The sequence below is a fragment of the Camelus bactrianus genome, chromosome 29 (genome assembly GCF_048773025.1).
Source record: "Camelus bactrianus isolate YW-2024 breed Bactrian camel chromosome 29, ASM4877302v1, whole genome shotgun sequence".
In the NCBI taxonomy this organism is placed as follows: domain Eukaryota; kingdom Metazoa; phylum Chordata; class Mammalia; order Artiodactyla; family Camelidae; genus Camelus; species Camelus bactrianus.
This window is the reverse complement of record NC_133567.1, coordinates 9,220,912-9,239,711: the sequence shown is the minus strand read 5'-3', so window position 1 is coordinate 9,239,711 and position 18,800 is coordinate 9,220,912. Positions and strand designations below refer to the sequence as shown.

The 18,800-nt window shown below is 40.1% G+C and overlaps 1 long non-coding RNA gene across 2 annotated transcripts in view; it reads left to right on the top strand.

The window, feature by feature from the left end:
- The window catches only part of LOC123613024 (uncharacterized), a 485,726-nt gene that overhangs the window by 12,698 nt on the left and 454,228 nt on the right, over nucleotides 1–18,800 (top strand). The window contains exon 4 of one of the 2 annotated variants that reach the window (XR_006720339.2): nucleotides 14,118–16,225. The exons of the other annotated variant lie outside the window; for it this stretch is intronic. This is a non-coding gene — a long non-coding RNA (uncharacterized LOC123613024). Of the gene's footprint in view, nucleotides 1–14,117; nucleotides 16,226–18,800 lie in introns of those variants that run through there. 2 annotated transcript variants of the gene reach the window in all.

The window sequence follows — 18,800 nt, the reverse complement described above, 5'->3', positions numbered from 1 at the left end:
TTAAAGAGAAATACAGTTTGAAAAGTAGCCATAAGAATTCCAACTACTCAATTCTTTTTCATTGCGATTTTCATTAATTTTAGTAATAAAAACATACCTAAAATTAGAACGCTTTATATTTCAATTTCGTTTTGCTGTTAAGTGCAAAAGATTAAATAATTCGAACACATGCATAGAACAACCTCTGTTTTGTAATCGCATGTCTCTGGCTGTTATTTCTCTGTATTTGCAGTATGAGGATGTCTAGGCTGACGCTCACTTATGTTTAATAAGGAGAACTTCTAGCTGGTTGGATTTGAAGTCATTATTTCTTTGGTTTTGTTGTTGTTGTTGTTGGCTAGAATGTTATAAAAAAGCCATAGATCATTTATAAAAGTAATTTTTAAATGAAAGAGTAACATCTGCTGTTTTACCTTTGGCTCATACCATTCCCTTTTGCTGTGAGCTTCGGTTTGGGGCTTTGTTGGTTATAGACTCGGAGTGAAGCATTTTGTTAATCTGGGTGAGTGAAGTAACTGGTACTGTTTGACATGCTGAGTGCATCACACAAAGCTAGTATTCAAATTAAATATTACAGCAGATGTACCCACGCGCCATACGTGTAGTTTGCAAATGCTGCTTATTGTGCGTTATGTATATTATGGGTTCCTTTGATACCTAAAACTGTGAACTTTTGTTGGAATATGCATTATTTTGCTTCCGAACTCTTAACTCCATGTTGCTAAAATTGTACATGTTAAAGTCTGGTCTTTAAAAGGAGCGCTCTTTTGGCTTCTCAAATGAAGTCTGAAAAAGGGTTAAAATCAACTTAAGCAAAATCATTCTTTGCAGTGTGAACATGGAAATGTAATTTTAAAATTCAATCTAGGTATTGGGGAAAACAAAGCATTTTTGGAATATTTGATAGTGATTAACTGACAACAATATGTTGTTTAGACTTTTGAGTGCACCCACTTAAAAATACTAAGATCTGGGCTCGAGCGGGTTGTGCTGTCCTTGCCCACTGACCGTGCTGTAAGTTCCGCTGTCATCACTCAGATAGCCCTTGCAATTATGCCCACCGTTCTGTGTGATCTACACCATCTATTACGTTTCCATCTTAGTTCTTTCTTGATGATCTCATTATATGTTTTTCTTTAAAATTGTTTTCTCTCTTTCATTTGTCTTTTTGTTACATTTCCGTTTTATCCTGGGACTATTGAAATAGACATAAAAAATTCAACTTAATACTATACTCCCTTATTGGACCCCTTCCGTGTACTTAAACACTGTGCTATGCACTGAGTGGTACCAAGGTGCAAAAAACACACATCGTGTTCTCCGAAACTGACAACGTAAGGAGTAAGATGTGGAAATAATAGCTCAGTTCTGGTTTATTTGTCTCCAAAGTGAATGCTCTTTCGTTGCACAAAGCAATAGCAGTTTTGAAGTATAATGAGAACATGAGTTTTTAAGTCTCACACAGACATTAGTTTGAACTTTGGCTCTGTCACTTAACTGTGAATAGAATGCCAGTTTACTCAAGTTAAAAAAAAAAGTGGAAGTGATACCTCATGCAATTGTAATGTGGGATAAATGAGAAAATATTTGTAAAACTAGTCCACTCTCTGGCGCATTGTATTCCCTTGATAATACTTAGTTTTCTTCCTCACTTAACTCAGAGTAGTTGCAAAATGACTATCAAATATATTGCCAGCCTTTGTGAAAAAGCTATCCTTCCCTTCTGCGTATTGTTTTACTCCATCCTTATAGCATGTGACTCTTGTATCCTCATACTATGTGAATCTATCTCTGTATCCAACCTCGCAGTTTTCCCCCTTATTTGATTTTATGTATTTTTATTCATATTTAATTGCACATTGTCTTGAAATCATTCCCATTTCTTGTATTATTATTGATTGAAACATTATTGCGGTCCCCAGGGTGAGAGCAGGCAGCCCTTCCTCCTCCAGTTTGCAGCAGTCCCTGTTCCTGCCTCTTGTTTTGAGAGGAAGGTGGTGCCTTTCCTGCCATCTGGTCCCTCCCCATGGACTTGGTAAGCTGCTGTCCCATTTTCTCAGGGACCTCTCCTGTATCTCACTCCACTCCCTTGCTGCTGAGCATTTCCTGTAGGATCCACCAGCCACTCCAATCCTAAAACAACAGAACAAAACAAGGCTGTCCCGCATCCTTACAGCTCCCTTTCGTTATACCTTTCTACACCTTCCTTTTCCTTTAAGGCCAAGTCTCTTAAGAAGCATTTCACATTTCTTTTCTCTACTTCAGTTCCTCTTCAATCCTCAAACCACTCCCGTCTGACTTATCCTACCAACGCTCAATGAGAATTGCTTTCACTGAGGACACTTGTAACATCCGGGTTCCTAAATCCAATTCACTTTAAAGAGATTCTTTCTTGTCTTGCTTGGCCTCTGCACCACATTTGAGTGGACCATCGCCCGTCTCTCCATCCAGCCGTGCGGAGTGGCGCGCTGTGCTCTCTCACTTCTTTGCATAGTGGTTGTTACAACTCCAGGCCACTTTGGCATGGTCTGTGATAAATGTGTATTCTCGTAAATAGGTGTTTAGGTCAAAAGTCCAATTTTAGAAATAAAAATATATTACTAGGTGGTGATATAATATTACCAGGTGTGATAACCAACAGCTCTAAGCTTTCAGTGGTTTAACAAATGCAAGTTTATTTCTCACCCGTGCTGAGTCAAGGCGGATGTTCCTACTTGGGTGGCTCTCCTGGGCTGCTTTCCTTCATGTGGGGACTCTGGGACTCAGGCTTCTTCTGTTTTTTGATGCCACTTACTTCAACATACAGGGCACTGTGGGAAGGAGGGTGATTATGGCAAGAGTGTGATTACTAATTATGCACCTCAGTCTGGAAATGACACACATCATTTCTGCTCACATTCCATCAGCCAAGGTTGGGGACATGGAGTTTCCGGGTGGTCAGGGGCTTCCCACAAGCGACTCTAAAGTACAGAAGGGAGCGCACGTCTTCTGTGCTAGCCAGCCACAATTTATCACACTTTTCCACTTTTATATGACTTCAACAATCCTCAGTAATGATTGCATTTACTCTCCCAAAGGGTAAGTAAGTGCTCTTTTGTGTCTCACCAATGATGGCCATTAACATTCACTGTGATCCGAGATGCTGATGCATTTAGTGTTGTAACGAGGTCCCGGGGACGTAGCAGGTTGTCTAAGGAGAGACCTTGTCTGTTTCTTCTCTCAAGTAAAACAACTTTCTCGTGTTTCTCTGCCTCATTGATTCACCCTCTCTTTTCAAATCTCATCTGAAAATTTGCCCTTCTCCCTGGACTGTGCCTTTTAATTTATTTCTTCCTCTACTCTTTATTATTTAACTTTGTATTGTTTAATTAAATTAGGTCACATTATTGTGTATGGAAGATGCTATTCTCAAAGGAAAGCTGTTGCACAGTAGTCAGCATTTTTATTTCACTTGCTGTTTCCAAAGCACTTTACTGTATTTATTAATAAATTGTCACAACATTCCAGGGAGATAAATTAATTAAAACCTTTTTTTTTTTCCTGAGAAATAGTCCATCTCAGTGAAGGACCAAAGATATACTTTGCTTCACAGATACATCCATGCTAAAGTCCTTCCCCTTGGCCTAATACCAATAGAATTTTATAATGATAGAAGTTTCAGCAGTGATTTCTTGAGGCCCTACAATGGATCAGAAACCATGCTAAACACCTTACATGGGTGAAATCTTTTAATTTTCAGAATATCCCAGATTAGGTAGTTTGAGGCATTACGCCTGAAATCACCCACCTCATGACCTGAGTTGCTGCATTAGCATCGTTGGTAGAAGACCGTCTAGTGCAGCTCTGGGCCGGTGACATGCAGTTCATTCTGGGCTTGTGCCATCAACATGTGTTACAACTCCTCGTTAGTTACCCAAAACTTTTTCATTAGGACCTTTTGCGGAAAAGACCTTTGTGTGTGAGTTTCTCTGCATCATAAGGACAACTTCAGTAGAATTTAATCCAAGCTGTATTTTCTATTGCTGAGCATCATTAGGGTTTAAAACTTTGCAGACTAGCAGGTTAGGTACCCAGTGGATGGCTTCAGACTGGATCATAGGATGTTTGCTGTGGGTCTCTTAAGGACAGTTTGGTAGAAAACCCTAACCAGTGAGGCCAAATTCATGCAAAATGTTGAAGTGTCATTTTGATGCCACCTTTCTGGTTTTATCTCTTTCTGTGCTCTTTTCCCCAATGATGAGCTCATCCTGTTTAGAGTGTCTCCCTTCTGCATGTGCTCACTGCTTTGGCCCTGTTGGACTGGGTAGAGATGGGATTAAATAACCTCAGGCCAGGTAAGCTGTCTTCCAGGTATACCAGTTGTCCCTTGGAGATTCTGCCGGGGACTTGCCATACTCATACCCATTCTGAGGGGTGCCTCCCTTAAATCTTACCTGGCTTTGTCCCACGTGACCTTACTATTTTTTAAGCTAACTTAAATACCTTATGTAGTAGAGAACCAACAGATAATGTCTTATTGTAGGAGTGACCAAGGGATTATATAAAGATATTGCTTAGTATAAATGTACAGGCTGGAACAGCTATGCAAGCTTTCCTAAAGCTAAAAGAAAATCAAAGGAAAAGAGACCTCATAGTATGTAATAAACATAACTCACAACAATATGACAGTACTGAGAGCAAACACATCAGTAATATCGGCAAAAGCAATGGCTTATCTCGATTACTGAAAGAAAAGAGACGTCACGTGGACTAAGCTAACCCATCTCTATGCTCTACCTATGATACAAAACCAAACTAATTCGGAAGGTTAAAATTAAAAGGATGGGAAAACCTGTGACAGGCAAATGTAAATAAAAATAAGGCAAGGATCACAGGTTTGCTATCAGAAAAGATACAATTCTGGCCAAAAGACATTAACCAAGACAAAGAGTATACTTCATGAAGGTACAGTCTGCAAGTAACAGCCAGTAACATGATAGCCACATCTGTACAGCAGATACTGCAGGAGGTGCAAGCGAAAACAGAGACTGTAAGTTCAGGAGACTGTCACACACATGTCTTGCAAACCAAACAAAACAGGTAGACAAAAAAAAATTAATAAATGTATAGAAAAGACAAACACAAATTTAATAAATAACCTGATAAGTACATATTTTCCCTCAAAATTAATATCTCTTTTTCAAGTGCACATGGATTATTTATAACAGTTGATCAGACCAGACCACAAGGAAAACTTCAATAAATTCTACAATATGGAAATAATTCAAATAACATTCTCTCATCATAATTCAGTACAACTAGAAATCTATAAGAAAACACATATTTTTAGAAAATATCTTTATAAAAATTTAAACTTTATATTAACAATTTTGGATCAAGGAGGTACATAAAACAAAGTTGAAAATTTCTAGAAAATAATGGAAAAGAACATGTGACAGAAAAATCTATGAGAACCCGTTAAAACAGTGTTCTGAGGAATATTCATAGCATTTAATATCTGTGTCAGTAAAAGTAATAAGATAGAGTAAATAACTTAAAATTTTAACCCCAAAGCTAAAAGTGTTCAGCAAAGCACCCAAAGAAAGATGAAAGCAAGAGTTAACAAAGATAAAGGTAGAAATAAACAAATTAGAAAAGAAGAAAAGCAGTAGAAACAAAATCAAAGAAATGAACAAACTGGTTCTTTGAAAAAATAAACAGAAACTTAAAATCTCGCCAACTAAATTTAATGAAGGGGAGATACCAATAACATAAGAATGACAAGGAGGAAACTCTATGTTCCTAATGAAGCAGAAAAAAATTTAAAAATTTACTATTGTGCAATTATATGCAATTAAGTACTACTGAAAATGTAAACGAAATAGAAACCATTTTAGGAACACATAAAAACCAAAACTGACCTGAGAATACAAAAATCAAAACCCATCAGTGACTGAAAACAAAATAGAAAACTGATCATTTTCCTCCAAAAAGACCAGAACTACTAGATAATTTTAATAGGGAAGTCTACCTGTTTATCCTACTGAATAAAGTATGGACTTTAAATAATTTGGAAAATGTATGAACATTGACTCATCAGTTGTGACGAATGTATCATGCTGATGTAAGATGCTAATAATAAGGGAAAATGGATGCGGGGCATATGAGAACTCTTTGTACTGTCTTTGCCATTTTTCTGTAAGTGTAAAACAATTCTGAAATTAAAACTTATTTTTAAAAAGCTATTAATTTTATGATAAAGTTCATAGGAGCCAACATGGAAGGACTCCCACTGGCCAAAAATGGGACACTTTGTAAGTGCACATTACTGATACACACTGAATAGACAAAAACCCATAGGTTCATGATGAAAAAGTAAAAATAAAGTAAAATCGTTGGACACTATTTGAAATAACTAGGTGCCAAATTCTTACTCTGAAAATCTGCAATTAAAAGAACGCAATTCAGGGTAACGGCAGAGCTGTAGGCTATGAGAAAACTAAAGCAGTGCACTGATGGATCTTAGCATTAGTAGGTGAGATAATCAGATGTCGTTTGACTTACGACAGGATGCTCTATGAAGCCCATGGTAACGCCAATGAAGTACTCTTATATATATAAAAAAGCACTAAATCTGAGTCTAATCAAGTCTCTGGAGCTAACTTCTCTTTACAGAAACTGTAGGGATAAAGGAATAAATTTATTATTTAGGCAGCAGACAACTGCATCTGAAAAGTAGGACCATTCCTTCAGATGATGAATCTGGTTTCTGACACAATTCGGTAACAAGGAAAAAGAAGGGAAGAAAGAAAAAGGAGCAGAAATTCTTAAGCTAGAAGAGATCTAAGAGACATGAAGTCCAAAGTAGTATATGGGTGTGATTTAGGAATGAGTCAAACCAAGCAACAATAAGAAGACACTTTTTAGTCAATTGGGAAAATTTGATAATGGTTGAGATAGAGGATCCCAAGGAATTGTTAATTTTGTTAGATGTAAAATTGTTACCATGGATTTGTGACAAAATTGTTTTTAGAGATTTGTAGTGAAGGATATAGGATATGACAGGAATTTACAGTGCTTTGGCAAAAAAAAAAAAAGTGGTGAAATAGAAATAAGGATAAATACAGCAAGAGATGCAGATGCTTGCTAATTGTTAATTTTTTGATGGGTCTGTGTGTTGTTCTCTCCATTTCTATATATGTTAAAATTTTCATAATATAATATTTTTTAAAAAGTAAATGCACTGGGTATTTTTTCACTTATGCTGGGTGGGAAGGACTTTCTGAAAATGACAGCAAGTGTAGAAACAATAAAGGAAAAATTTAACGGCATACCATGTAGAAATTTTAAAATTTTGTACTGAAAAAATTAACATAAAGGTAAAAAACAAATATATTTGGAGAAACTTATTTGCTGTGCATGTGTAAACAAAGTTAGTATTTTTAATATATCAAGACTTTTTAAAACAGGAAAAAGTAGGAGAAATGGGAATATCTAAATTGACAAATTCATATTCCATATGCAAATTACCACACAAAGCAATGGGAGATTATTTTTTATCTATAAGAAAGATAATATTTAAGAAGATTATTAACATCCTTCGAGGCAAGGGTGTGGGAAGATGGCAGTGGTACATTACTGTTGGGAATAAATTGCTGCAAGTTTTTACAACCATGTATTTATATTTTAGATGGGCACACTTTGACTCTGTAATTCTACATCTGGGGATTATATCTTAAGGAAATAATTGGAGACCATGTGCAAAAGATGTACTTAGTAGGATGTCCTCTGAAGCATTTTTAACAAAAACACAATCTTGAAATGGCCTCAGTGTCTGTCAGCATGGAGATGGATACATGAGGTATGATACGTCCACATGGTGCAATATAATGAGGTCATTAAACTTGGTTATGTGTAGATCTCTATTTATGGACAGAAATATGCTACAAGGGAGTTGAAATGGGGGTGAATGAGCCAGTCTGCCCTGTGATTCTCAGATACATATTATTATAGTGCCATTTACGCTTACTGGGTAAGGAGTATTTCCAGAAGTGGGAGCCTGGGGAAAAAGGGAAAGAACAATTCTAGGCCTTTTCATATATGTCACCCAAGTGACTTCTGAAAGATAGTTATTAATTTATGCTTCTCTGAGGGGCCATTTTTCTGAACACTTGGCAATCCCTAGAATTTTAGCTTTAAAAAGTCTGGCAATTTGGTGGATGAAGAATGCTTCATTATTGTTTGAAGGCGCATTTCCTTGACGACTAACTAGCACTTCATACATTTTTTCATCTCCTTATGGACTGGTTGATTTCACCTTTGTAAAATACTTTTTCGTTTTATTTGTAATCTTTTCTACTGGTGTTTTTATTTTTCTAGTTTGCTTGTGACAGACTTTAACGACCTCAATTCTTTTCTCATTATATGTTGCAAATTTTTTTTCTAGATTCTTTGCATTGCTTTAATTTTTTCACAATGAATCTTTGATACATATAAGTTCTAATTTTATATGATTAATGTAACATCTTTTTTTTAAAAAATGGTTTTTAAGTTTGGCACAATTCATACAAAGGCCATCTCCTCACTATTGTTACCTAAATCATCACTCCTACGTTCTGTTAATATTTTATAGTTTTATTTTTATATTTAAAACTGTGGTCCACATGAAATTCATTTTGGTGCTGTATAATATATGAAGTACTGTAATTTGTTGTACAAATGATTGGTGATATGTTCCAACACCATTTAATGAATAATATATTGTTTCCTCAATGATCGGAAGTTCCAGCTTTATCAGAAAATATGATTTTTTAATGTAGTCTTTATACTCAGTGATTGATAACTTGTGAAATAAAGTTTTCCCTTTTCCTTAGTGATGTGGCCTCCTTATTCCCACTTCTAGTCCCATAATATTTCTTAATATCAATACAGAATAACTATTTGAGGTAGAAAAAAGGAATACTATTTTCTTGGATGTGTCAAGTCTCTGAAGAAAAGTTTTGTAATTAGGATTATTTTGTCACACACATACACACACAGCACCATGAAAGACACCCACTGAAGACATAATTTAACTCTGGGTAGAGGTTGAGAGATGCTGAAAACATTTGGACCCACTTAACCTTGAAGGCTGCTTTGAGCCTTGGTTTCCTTTACGTGGGGAAGGCGTTATCTGTATTAAATTCCTTTCAGAGTAACGTAGAGGACTCACATTTTCTATTAGATGTGAGAGATGTACCATTGACCCCTAACTGGGCACATCTATTCTTGAAGGAAGGAAGGAAGGAAGGAAATTTGTGGACAATGGGAGAAAGGCAAATGAGTAACATTTTTTGAGAACTAAAGGAGAGGTTTGAAGTTCCCCCAAAGAGAAATGATGGATAAAATTTTGGAGGAATACAGAATCTTATATAAATATAATTTCTCCCTGGCTTCATAATTTTGCCCAGGGCAGAACCATGCCCAGTTTTGGGAAGCATTCTTTTGAGGCATCAGGGGGCTGTTCCCCTTCTGCTCTCAGTGGGGCTACTTTCTCCCACTCTTCTCTTTCACGGAATCAAGAAAGTTCGCAAGGATGATTCATTCCATGACTCTGATCCCAGAGCTGGCTCTGGAAGATGCTTTCTCAGCTGAGACTAAGTGATACCTTGTATGTCTTCCCTAGATAGAGAGATTGGAAAGTTACACCAAAAAAAAGTGGTAGGGAAGCACATTAAATATGTGATAAAGTAAGTGGTTTTGTAACTGATTTTATTGCTTAAGTCCAAACATTTTTTTCTCACTAGTCTTTGTCAACCATAAATTAAGATAGAAGAAGTTGGACAAGGGGCAACCAGAGCCATGCAGGATGCTTCAGAGATCACGTCTTTAAGGGTTATTAAACACAATTTGTTTTTGTCAGATTCCAATTTATCTGTATCTTAGCAAATCCAGGGAATGTGAGTTCTGACATCTTGTACATCCTTATTAATTATTCATGCTTGAGATTCTGTACTTGCTTGACCTTAAGGAATATGTGCTGTTTACTCCAGTGAGAATGGAGCAGAATACTCTGCCCATTTTGAATGAACACAGCCACTCCTCCCGTCCCCTTTTCTGGTCTCAGACACATTAAATGTCTGGTACCCACCTCCCTCACCCCCCAGCCCCTCCCTTGGAGGGAAAAATGACCGTAATAAGTAGAAGTGGCCTTAAAGGGATATTGTTAATGTCCAGGGAATTTTTTAACTATATAAGGATTTTAAAATTCAATGTTACAAGCCTCAAAGAGTTTTATTGTCAGAAATAATCACTCTATACACCTGAGTTCTGCAATGATGCTTTCTGAGTGCCCAGTTATTTCTGAGAGTTCTTCTGATGTGCAAAGAAAATGTCACTGCCCCCGTGGTTATAACTGTTGTCATCTGGCACCAGAGCCCTCCTTCCCTCTGCTGAAGGAGGTGGGCGGGGGTGGTTCGGATAAGCTTAGATTTTCTATGCAAATATAAATCAGGCTCCTCCAGTTTACAATATACCTGTTGGTAAACATTTAACCCATTCAAAGATCCACTCTCCTTCAGGAGCGATTTCTCTTTCTTAACAACTCTCCTTCCTGCCTTCACCTTCCCAAGTTGGTATCTGCGTGCAGGGAAAATCATCAATAAATTCATTGTGCAGGTAAGAGCATGTGGCTACGGTCTGTGTGCTGTTTTCCAAACAATGGCCAACTTCCTCTGAAATCCCCTTCTGCAGATCCAGTGGGTGTTTGGTGCTGGTGCCTGCTGAAGTCTGGTCCTGTCCTGGTCTGTCTGCTGACAGCCCCAGATGTAGGCGACAGTATCTGCCATAGCTCAGCTCTCAATGTCCTGTACCACTGGACAGTCTTGTCCCCAACAATCTTCTGGTTCCTCCCATCCTCTCAGAATTCTTTGCACCGCTATTCCTATACCTGGGTCCTGTCCTTCCACCCCTGCCAAAGCTGGCGTTTCTGGATTCCCTGCAAGGCACAGGTGGGCTGCTCAGGGCTGGGCGCTCCATCTCCCCTCCCTCTGACCACTGGTGTTGTGCTCCCCGACCAGAGCCACACTGTGCGACTGGACTGAATGCTCCTGGAGAGGCTGTCAACTTATTTGTGCAATGCTGCAGGGAACTGGGGCCCTGGCTGCCGTGTTCTTAGATTCCTTCAAACCCATTTGGCCCACCCATCTTGGGTTATACCACGTCCCCAGCCCCAGCCTTCTCTTCCCTTGTTTGGTGGGGGTTGGAATTAAGGATACTGGTAGCTAATCTCTTGCTTTTCTTCTTCCCCCTCCCTCATTCTCCCAGCACCATCGTGGCCTTAAAATGATGATGATGATGGTGATAATGTGATGACTGATGATGGTAGCTGCTTACATCAATACTGCTCTGCCCGTGTATCAGGCACTTTTCTCCTAATTAACTCACTCAGTCCTCACAACAGCCCTGTGAAGCATGGTCTATTATTCCTCTGTTTTTACACGTTAGAAATGTATGCATTAAGAGCTGGATAACGTGCCCAAGGTCACCTTGCTAGGAAAGGGTGGAGCGAGGATTTGAATCCAGGCAGCCTGGCTCCAGAGTTCGTGTTTTCATTGTACGAGTCTGTCTCTCACTTCTTCCCCCATCTGGTCAGATCTCTTGTTTCACCTCCTCCGTTTTCCTAGGATGGACTTTTGGGATGACTGTGTCAGGCTCGTCCCCCCAGAAAGCAGATCTTAGGACCAAATGGGTGTTTGATTGGGAAACGCAATCCCAAAGAAATGGGAGAAAGGGAAAGGTGAATGACACAGGGAAAGAGGCAGAGAACTACAGGGGACTATGTCGTTGAGCTTAATCCCAAGACCATTTCTTGGTCTCCTGGGATATCTCCTGGGAGGATTAATGACGGGACTGTATATCCCACAGTCTGTCCCAGGGCGAGAAGGGATAATCTTCGTCCACTGGCTCCAGCATCCTGTGGGTCACAGCTAGTCCCATGGAGCCTGGACAGTGACATGAATGCCAGGTGAGTCCTGGTGTGCCCCCACCTCAGTGCAGCAGGAAAGTGGGGGGGACACTGACTGTAGTCACAGAGACAAGTAGCTGTGTGACCCATGGAAGGGGACGAGTCCTACTGAGGGCTTCACAGGCCAGTTACAAGGCCAATGTGTGGTCACGGGGCAGTGCAGACACGGAATCTGGTTTATGCTCCATCCAGTGCATAAATGTAGTGATAAATGTCATATCAGAAAGGAAGCAGGAGAGAAAACAGAAAACTTAACTAGGAGATTTAAAGTATCACTCCCATTACATAAGGAAATACAGCACACAGAACACTGCACAGGCCGAGACCCATGCCCGGGGTCCAGCTGCCTTTGTCCCGCCTTGTCCAGCTTGCCTTCGCTGGGGCAGCAGCAATTCAGGGCCTGCCCCCGCTCGTCCAAGTGTTCCAGCTGTCTCCAGACCACACAGTTCGGGCCCAGCAGCACCTAGCAGCCCCCAGGTTAATACCTCTGCCCACAGTCTTCGTTTCCTGCCATAGACGCGATCATTTCCTAGAATCACTGATGTCAGAAATGTTCATTCTCTCTGGGGAAATCTTTTCTCCACTTGAGAGAGAGACTGGCCCTGCCAAGCCAAGGGGGCTCGTCACTCGATCATCTGACATCAGCACCTCCTGACACACGAAGACTGGTCTTGAAAAGCACGTATAGAATGTCCGTAGCCTAGCCCAACCTCAGGCCAGTTTTTAAAAAAATAAGTCTCTCTATGTAGGGTAAAAACATTTTGAGGTCCGGATTCACCTTAGGACAATGCATTCTGTTACATTAAGTGATCAGTTTTAATGAACATTTAGAAAAGAGATTTCTATTATTACTCTCACCATTAAATTTGTGACACTGAGTTACGTGGTATAATAATATTTTGGAAATACTAGTTAGTATCACCCCCATCTATTTTGCCTCTTTTCCTCTTCCTCCCGTTTAAGCAGCTATCTCATTCACTGCCTCTGGGAAGAGTCGTGGCCGTTACCAAGCAAATAGCCCGTGGTCTACCCCTGCCCCCGCCCCCTTCCCCAGTGCCTTGGGCCTTGTCTTGCACTAAAAAACAGGGAAAAAAGTGTTGAGGACCAGGCTGAGCATCTAAAACTCCATCACAACCTCAGACTGGAAGATGGCACTGGACTTGGGGAGAAGGAAGGACAGAGGGGAAGCGATGAGAGTGTCCGTGCTGGTGGTCCTGGGGGGAAGGGCACTGCTCTCAGACTTTGCGGGGGAAAACCTAGAGGTTCGGTGAAAGCAGGTCTTACATGGAAGATTCCTGCAAAATTTATTACCGAAGGGCTCCCAGGAGAGGCCGGTGTGAAAGAGAGCAGGGTGGGACAGGAGACGGGGAGGAAGCACACAAGCCTTTGCTCTCATGCTAAATCCTGGAGTCCTGATCCTGCGGTGGGGCTCTGCAGGGTAGGTGAGCCTCAGGATTGCCCTGACCTGAGCCAGGGAGGGCCTCCCTCTGCACAGGTAAGCCCCTGAGGAAAGCAGACTCCGTTGTCCCAGGGAAGCCTTTAGAAGAACCTTAGGTGCTTGTTGCTGGAAACAAAGGCACTGGCTGTGGCTTGGGGAGGGAGGTTTGCAATATAATATTGTAAGTCCACCACACCTCAACTAAAAATATAGGGTAAAAACGGGATCTTTGTTATTCTAGGTAGAGCACTGAATTCTTCTCCACCCAGGGAATAAGAAATAGAACACTGCAATGATGTGTGTGTGTGAGGTGTGTGTGGACAGTGCTCAACTGTATCTTTTCTCATCTCCATTACAACCTTAGAAGATACTAGAAGATTCAGGGAGTGTATGTCACGACACGTGTCTCAGGTGTGTGAAGCTGAGTTACAACACAATCAAGCAACGTGCTCAAATGATGACAGCCTGTGTGTTGGACCCCAGACCCAGCAGCCTCTCTCCCTTCTGCAGCCACAGTCTAGAGACTCCTGCAATCGTCTCATGCAAATCCAGAATCCAGGGGTTATTATCGAGTAGATGCTAGGCTGTCGTTCCCGTCGGAATTCCTTGGCTCCCATCTGAGACCCTCTGAGACCCTCTGAATCAGCATCTCTCAGGGGGAAGCCAGCAGTTTCTATGTTTTTTTTTTTTTTTCAGGCTCCTGGGAGGATGCCTCTTCGGCTGAGGAAGTGCAGTTGTCTGGTCCCGACTGAGGAGACCACTGGTTCAGAGCACCTGGGGTTCAGGCAGGACAGAGTTTGAATCTGGTTCTGCCATTTACCATCTGTGTGAGTTTAGGTTAAGTCGCTGAAATTCTCAGAGCCTCGCTTTTGTCATCTGCAGAACTAGGTAATGACGGCGCTTACCTCAGAGGGTTGTGCTGAGAACTCAGCGAGGTATTGGTAGGTACCAAGCCCAGGGTCAGGAAGGAGTAAGTTCCCCCAAAGCAGGATTTTTATGATTTTATTATTTTTAATCCTCATAGTTTTCCGCACATCACTCAGACTCAGGTCACCCTTTCTCTAAAATGATGTTTTTCCCCTCTGTGCCACACTGAATGTCAGTGTGGACCGCTTTCCAGGACTTGAAAATGATTCGGCAAAGTGAACCTTTTGGTTAATGTTGTTTACTGGAGTGGGATTTGAGCTGCAGCAATTTAGACACTTGGCTGGCAGATGGCGGATGGCCTTGGGAGGCTGTACCATTTGCTTAGAATACAGGGTTTGAAGTCTCTCTTCACCAGTCATTTCAAAAATGAGCCTCACTTAGAATTTCACAGAAGCAAATAAGCCTGTAGTTAAAATCCTGGTGAAATAACCACTTGTTTAGTATTTATTTACAGCCCAGAAACCCAGCAGGTACAATCTCAGGTGTACTTCAGCTTAAAAGCAAATCCTGCAGTTCCCTGAGATGTCCTGTTTTCTGGGCATCTAGAAAGATACATTTGAAGACCGGCGTCTTCCCAGCCCCCGGCCCCATGACAGAAATAAAAAACGAGGAAAGAATTTTTCTCTCTAATTTGTAAAGCAAACAAGAGAAATAAAAAGAGCAGGAGGAAGCCAGCTGCTGGAATGATACCCAAATAGAACAATTCTCAATAGGTGAGAAATCACAGCATGATGAAGCCGGAATGAGGGTGGTGTCCAGGCTCTCGGAACTTGCAGCTCATATGTAAGTGGAAGGAAGCATCAAGGGGTGATTGAGGGACCCTGATGACAGGATGAGATGAAAACTAATGGTTCGTCTTTGCACAGAGCACAAGAGCACAGCCTGCTGAGAAGGCTCTCTGTCAATCACGGACACCGGATGGGATAATTCTGGAACTGCAGGGTCAGGGAGGGTTACCTGCAGCCCCTCATTCTCAGCATGGCCAGAGATGCTGAGGGAGTTGCCTCTCCCTACCAGCAAGGCCAGTGGGCACCAGGACACGCACCTCCACGTTGCCATCTTCGATGTGCTAGCCAGTGTGGGCTGATGTGCTGTAAACTTTCAGTGAAGTGCAAGCACTCAGTCACGATGGGACAGAGGGAGAACAAACACAGCTAATCAAAAGAGAGCTCACCTTCACTGTGCCTTTTCCTCTGTGCCGAGAGCTGTGCTGGGACCTTTATGAACGTTATCTCTGAATCCCCAAAGTGCCCCTATCAAAGATGTACTTTCCCCATTCCACATGGAAAGACACTAACTTTGCAAAAATACAGCAGATAGCAAAACTGGCCTTTAATCCTGAGAGTTCTGCTTCCACAGCTTATGCTCTAAACTTCTAGCTATGCTGTCTTGCAGCAAAGAGAACCCCTTCATTGCAAGTAATTGAATGAAGCCCTCCTATGTTGTGGAAGACATGGAACAAAGAAATGTGTGTGACTCAAATGCTTCCCTGGTGAGAGCTGCTTGGTTCCTTTAGGGTTCCACCACAACACACTGAGAAGCAGGGTTTCTCCCCTCTCCCTTTTTTTTTTTTGGTTGAAGTATAGTTGATTTATAATGTTATGTTAGTTTCTGGTGTACAGCATAGTGATTCAGTCATACACACACACACATACACAAATATATATGTATATATAGACACACATTCTTTTTCATATTCTTTTTCATTATAGGTTTTACAAAGTATTAAATATTTTTTCCTGTGCTATAGAGTAGGACCTTATTGTTTAGCTATTTTATATATAGTAGTTTATATCTTGTAATCCCAAGGTTTTAATTTATCCTTCTCCTCCCCCTTCCCCCTTTGGTAACAATAAATTTGTTTTCTATGTCTGTAAGTCTCTTTCTGTTTTGTAAGTTCTTTTGTGTCATTTTTTTAGATTCTGCATACAAATGATATCACATATTTGTCTTTGACTTACCTCACTTAGTATGATCATCTATAGGTCCATCTATGTTGCTGCAATGTATGGCATTATTTCGTTCTGTTTTATGGCTGAGTGCTATTTCATGATCTTTATCTATGTCTGTCTGTCTGTCTGTCTGTCTGTCTCACAACTGCTTTGTCCAGTCATCTGCTGATGGACATTTGGATTGCTCCCATGTCTTGGCTCTCGTAAATAGTGCTGCTGTGAACACTGGGGTGCATGTGTCTTTTTGAATTGGAGTTTTCTCCAGATATATGACCAGGAGTGGGATTGCTGGATCATATGATAAGTGTATTTAACTTTATAAGAAACTGCCAAACTGTTTCCGAAGAAGCTGTATGTACCATTTTGCATTCTCACCAACGATCTATGAAAGTTCCAGTTGCTTTCAATCCTTGCCAAATTGGCAGCTGTCAATTAGTATATCATTAGCTTTAGTTTTAGCCATTTGAGTTGGTGTGTAGTATTACCTCATTGCTTCAGGGATTCCCAGTATCACCTTGGACTTACTGTTTTGCAAGATGGACTCACAAGACTTGAAAAACTCTTTTACTCAGGGTTATAATTTATCCTGTGAGAGAATACATACTAAAATCAGCAAAGGGCAAAGGCCCATGGGGTGAATTCCAGGAGAGACCATGTGCAAATTTCGCAGTTTCCTTTCCCAGTGGGGTCACATGGAAATATGCTCAATTCTCCCAGCAAAGTGTGACATATGCAAAATGTTGCCAACTGGGGAAGCTCACTTGAACCTTGGTGTCCAGAGTCCTATTGGGGGTCAGTAGCATAACCATGCAGCACCTGGCTGACTGACCTCAGCTACTCCGACCCAAGTACCACACCCCAAAGCAAAACCAGGAATTTCCTACAAATCACATTGTCAGGATAAACTTACCTGGTCAGACTGGGACAGCCTAGCCTAAGGGTTGGGCATACAAAGTCAGGTGTTCACCATATATACAGCGTGACTTAAGGGTTCAGACATACAGAAACACTCTTACCAGGCAGAGTATCCCATAGAAGGGTCCAAGGGTCAGTCCTGAACACAGGCCTTTCTTTGGGATGTGCAAGGTTTGAGCAATCTAGGCTTGCTGAGTTAACCCTTTCCTGAGCACTTGTGATCTTAATTTTCTTTCCCAAATGACCACTAATGTTGAATATCTTTGCATGTACTTACTTGTCATTGATGTCTCTTGTTTGGTGAAGTGTCCAAATTTGTTGCCATTTTTAAAGATTTGATTGTTTGTTCTCTTTTTATTGAGCTGTAAGAATTCCCTGTTGTATGTTCTGGATACAAATCATTATCAGATATTCTGCAAATAGGTTTTCCTAGTGTGTGACTTTTTTTCCCCCTGTTACTTAAGAGTGCTTTAAAAGAGCAGAAGTTTTAATTTTGATAAAGTTTAATTTATTAATATTTCCTTTTATGTACAACTGAAAAATTGTGCTCTACACTGGAATTTGACACAATGTTGTAAAATGACTATAACTCAATAAAAAATGTTAAAAAAATTTCTTTTTATGATTTGTGCTTTTTGCTTTTTGTATCTTATCTAAGAAATCTTTCCCACACCAAGGACTTATGTATTTTTTTTCTAAAAGTTTTATAGTTTTAACACTTTCGTTTAGTTCCATGATTCCTTTTGAGCTAATTTTTATATATGATGCAATGAAAGAGTTGAAGTTCTCTTTTTAAAATATAATCTACAGTTGTTTCAGAACTATTTGTTGAATGTTTTTCCTCCATTAAATTATCTTGGTACTTTTGTCAAAATCATTTGAGAAGTTACACATGAGTCTATTTCTAAACTCTGTATTCTAATATTTAATGATAGCAAGTACTTACTGATACAAATTTCCCTCCTAGCACCATTTCAGCTGCATTCAATAAATATTGATATGTTGTGTTTTTCTTGGATTCACATCAAAATATTTATAATTTCCTTCTTTTCTTGAATTGGTGGGTTATTTTGAAGTGTATTATTTACTTTTTAAACATATGGGGAGGTTTCTCAGGTGTCTCTCAGTTACAGATTTCTAGTGAATTCCATTGTGGTCAGAGAACACATACATCTTTTATGATTTCATTCCTTTTATATTATTGAGATTTGTTTTTATCTGAGAACATGGTCCTGTCTAGCTAAAAGGTCCAGGTGCCCTTGGAAAGAATGTGCTTCTGCTGTTTTGGGGTGAGTAGAGTGTTCTATAAATGTCTGTTATGTCAGCTTCTTTGGTAGCGTTCTGATCTCCAATACCTTTACTGATTTTCTGCCTACTTGCTTTATTTACTGGTTACTGAGAGGGAAGTGTTGAAATCTCTAACTTTAATTATAGATTTGTCTATTTTTCTTTGCAGTACTATCAGGTTTTGCTCTGTGTATGCCAAAGTTCTGTTACGGGATGATTTTTATTTCTAGCATTTCTCTTTGACTTTTAATTATCATTTCCATCTTCCTGCTGAATTCCTCATGTGTCCAGGCACGTT